Here is a 5,000-nt window from a genome sequence, read left to right as displayed (position 1 = left end):
ATATATATATATATATATATACATATATACATACATATATATATATATATATATATATATATATATATATATATATATATATATATATATATATACTGTACTTACAAACACACACACATTTATATATAAAGCATCATTTATGAATTATTTGTATGTGCATGAATGTACTGTATATGTCTAAGTTCATATATGTAAAGCATTTATATATCTCTAAATATTCTACTCATACTCTTCCTTGATGTCGAAGTATGAATAATAACAATAATGATGATTATATTAATAACAACAATAATGATAACTCTGACGAATAATAATGGGATTATTATGACTTATAATATTATAAATTTCTTTGCATGAACGTGTGCATAGAGAAAACAAAGTATAACATATAATGCATTTTTATTCACGGGCTAAATACTGGTCTTTGTCCACACAGGCCCGACGTGGGTATCATGTCGCTTTTTGTGAGGAAGATTGTTCACCGTAACAGATCAGTGATTTCACATGAGTCTGCTGGCGAAGTGTTTCCTATACGACAAGTCTTTGATAATTCTACAGTGAGTGCCATTCGTCGGTTTGTTCACAAGATATTTGCCCCAAAGCAAGTATTTACTGTTAGAAACCTGATGACAGATTTGACGACAGCCACCATAATCCCTGAAACAACCTCTGAGAAAGCGGCATGGCGGCTCCTGCAAGATATGTGAGGCAGATATAAAACGTCTCAACGAAAGATATATCTTGCAAAAGAATCCATTAATGTGGTTTGCCGACGGATTGGGTCTCTCCGGGCAATGAAGCACCATTGAAAAGATGGAAGGGAGATAGTACATGTCGATGAGATGTGGTTCACCACCAGAATGAGCCACAACAGAGAGCGGGTGGACACCGCTCAACCTGCTACCAGTGCCACGCATAGCCGACAGGTACCACCTGCCGATGGAGAGCACTTCGTGGTGGTAGCAGCTGGCACAGCAAATAGATTTATTGAAGTCTCTTTCCTTTGTTATCCTGCAAAGAGTACAAGTGACGATTACCACGGGGAAATGACAGGCGAGCTGTTCATACGCTGGTTAACAACACAGCTTCTACCATTTCTGCCTAAACCATCAGTGTTGGTGCCCGACAACGCACCTTATCAGAGCCAGCTATTAGACGAGTGTCGGTGTCCTACCACGGCCTCCAAGAAAGCAGACCTTATCGCCTGGCTTCAGAGTCACCGAATCCCTGCCCCAGACGGTGCCACAAGACCTGAGCTGTTGCTCATATGTCAACAGAACAGGCCAAAAACACAGTACATCGTGGACAACATAATTCGAGAGTGGGGCCACGAGGTGGTGCGTCTGTCACCTGCCCACAGAGAGCTCAATTCCATTGAACAAGTATGGGTGTGTATGAAACCTCATGTGCGTTTATCTTTACAGCAATTCACCCAGGCAGACTTACAGGCAAGACTGGAGGAAGCCAAGCTTTTGGTCACTGAAAGTGTTTGGGAGTCTGCAGTGAAAAGATCTCCAGCCATTGAGGATGGGTATTGGTCAATGGACAACATTCATGAGCCTGTTGGACCTATCATTATAAACTTAGACAACAATGACGATGATATAGAAGACCTATACCTGGATGATGACGATGATGAAAGTGAATGAAAATGATTTTGGTTGTGTGTTTTCTATTTACTTTTTTTTCCCCTTTACTCATGTAGAAATATTGATTTCTGTATTTGTAACGAAACTTCTTTACTTATGGTCTGCTCAATGAGCAAGACTTATATTTGAACAAGTTTTGTCTTAATCTTAAACAAACAACAACATATGCTTTTACATAGTTTTATATTTAAATCTTTGTATAAGTTTATTTCACATTTCAGTTTAAATACAGTTCAGCAGAATAATTGGATTAATGGATTATGAAATTCATGTTATAACCCAAGTGCTTAAACTATGAATTATGAGTATCATATTGCACTACAATGTAGTCATGCTTAAAGGAAATACATACATATATATATATATATATATATATATATATATATATATATATATATATATATATATATATATATATGTATATATATATATATATGTATATATATATATATATATATATATATATATATATATATACATATATATGTATATATATATATATATATATATATATATATATATATATATATATATACATATATATATATATATATATATATATATATATATTTATATATATATATATATATATATATATATATATATATATATATGTATATATATATTTATATATATATATATATATATATATATATATATATATATGAGAGAGAGAGAGAGAGAGAGAGAGAGAGAGAGAGAGAGAGAGAGAGAGAGAGAGAGAGAGATAAGTGTACAGGGTAGCTGTTTGTGTGTCTTCATTCATAGAGTGGCTATACGACTGGAGTGTCTAGTAACTACGTCATACTACAATAGCGTATCAATGAGTGGGAGGGTCTTCAGTAATGACGTCTACATAGTCTCTCTCTGGGTGCGTCTAAATTTAGCTAAGTTACCCTTTCAATTTCTTAGATTTACTCTGGTAAGTGCCTTCATTATTGACATTAGACATTATTGCATATTTTTCCCAATTACGATGTTGCTTCAAATACCTATTTCCAACATGTGACCCATATCCGATGTTTTGGTAGGATTTTATCAGCGAGAATCAATTGGACACGGCCAAGAAATGTGTAGTAGCTGAATGATTAATGTTATTGAGATAACAAGACAACTTCCTGTACAAAATTTGTATTGCCATAATATAGAGGAGCTTCGTCAGAGCGTCTGTGGAATAATATGAGTTGGTATTGATTTCCATAATTCAATAGAGAGAGAGAGAGAGAGAGAGAGAGAGAGAGAGAGAGAGAGAGAGAGAGAGAGAGAGAGAGATTAATGATTTTTGACAAAGCCTACGTAATAAACTGATATAGTTCTGAAATTACCCTGGAAGATATTAATCACTTTTGCTATGAAAATATCTTATTATATTTTTCTTTTTCAATGCTTTATATCTCGATGTGTTTTATCATTTTAAACACTATATATGCGATAGTTCCTTATATACTTTAGAGATAGAACTGCTGTGGAGTATGATTTTTTTTTTTTTTTTAAACATACTCCGTCATTCATAATTTACATTATCCTAAGAAGTTCTATTATGGATTATTACAAATTATAATCATCTTTAAATCTCAATGTAAATCTTAGAATTTTAGTGTTGCAGTCCTTTTTTACACCATGTTTTTATCTCATGAGTATCGTGAAAGTTGATTTTTTATAACGTTGATTATATCTTCATTTCTTGTTTATATGGCAATGGAAGTATTTCCATAGGAGACAAAGAATTGCACTTAGTAATTCATTTAATTAAAAGTTACCTTTTATGATAGTATGTTTCTAGTATATGGCTTCGGTATCGAGAGCGTTTATATATCTCTGTACAAAGTCCACAATCATGGAATCTGATATTTGTCGTTAGTTTATAAAGACAGAATTCATTCATTCTTTCTTGTGTAAATATATGCACAGCAATGTATGATTGGCCTTTCTAGATAAATGCTAAAATGAAAACACTTGAGCAACGTTGACATATACATTCCACAAATCCTAAAAATATCTAGTGCTAAGCTCTCTCAAATAAGCAAGTGTAGGGTGAGTAGAATTTTATTTGTGAATGAGGGTATATGCCACCTATATAACATTTTATATGATAGTTATTGAGGTAATTGTTTTTAGTTTAGATGCTATCAAACGCTTAATGAACTGTTTCCACTTCTTTGTCAATATGATTCACTAAATATGACTGTTTTTGGTAATTACTATGATTTTTTTAGTGGGAAATAGGACAGACTATAGTTTGGAGTACTCAGAGCTAATGTATCACCTATGATGTTTATCCTTTTCATGGATTCTGTAGTGAATAGAACAGTGGGGGATGGTGAAGAAAGATTGGACTTGATTGGTAACAGGAAATTATCTGACCTCGGGTATGCTGATAACACTGTCTTTATTAGTAGAACACCAAAGGACTTGCAAGACTTACTTAACAGAATGCATGAAATATCACATGAGATTTGGTTACAGATAGATAGAAGAAAGACAATGAAAGATCGATGAGAAAAAAAAAAACAATTAAAGATGAAATATCATTCAAACGAGAATTGTTAATGTGGTGGAGTCATTTAAAAATTCCAGAACTATGATCACTAATACAGGATTTTTAGAATTTGAGTTTAATGAAAGATTAAAAAAAAATTGGCAATTACTAGGGGGAGTAAAATATTGAAATGAAATAGCCTGAAATTACATATATAATCAGGTAATATATCAGTTTAGTGTGACCGGCGTTACTGTATTGAATGAGTCGCGGTATGATGATGAAATATCAAACAAATTTTATAGGTTTGAAAAAAAAAAATCAGAAGAATATTGGGAGTTGAATAGCAGGACAGAATTAGAAATGAAACTATAAGAGAAATTACCCTAGTGCGGTGTGTGAATGAGCTCATGGTGAGGGTTGGATGGAGATGGTTCGGACATGCTCTTCCCGCTTCCAAAGAGAGATTAGTTCACTAAACTTTCAACTGGGCCCAACAATGCAATAAAAGAGCTGGAAGACCAGGTCTACGTGGCTGATGACCATGAAGCGTGACGTGCCACATGATGCATGGAGAAGTATTGATTTAAAAGCTTAGGATAGAGACGACAGGCGAAATATAACCGAGGCTTTTTGCAACAATAGTGGTAGAAGATGATGATAGCCATTCTGTTGGAATCCCGTTTTTATCTTGTCTCTTTTAATCTTTTAATTAGATAAAAGAAACAGTTTCTATTATTTCTTCTTATCTAATGTTGATAACTATAATATTTCTTCCTATTATGAAGTGATACATTTGCAATATATATATATATATATATATATATATATATATATATATGTATATATATATATATATATATATATATATA

General features: G+C 32.9%; 1 pseudogene; it reads left to right on the top strand.

Annotated features, from left to right (window-relative positions):
• LOC137622312 (uncharacterized) overlaps positions 1–1,483 on the top strand; it is a 2,025-nt pseudogene extending 542 nt beyond the window's left edge.
• Positions 1,484–5,000: the final 3,517 nt, after the last annotated feature.

The sequence above is a fragment of the Palaemon carinicauda genome, chromosome 2, assembly GCF_036898095.1.
Source record: "Palaemon carinicauda isolate YSFRI2023 chromosome 2, ASM3689809v2, whole genome shotgun sequence".
In the NCBI taxonomy this organism is placed as follows: Eukaryota; Metazoa; Arthropoda; class Malacostraca; order Decapoda; family Palaemonidae; genus Palaemon; species Palaemon carinicauda.
The sequence above is the reverse complement of the archived record's forward strand: the minus strand, read 5'-3'. Positions and strand labels throughout refer to the sequence as shown.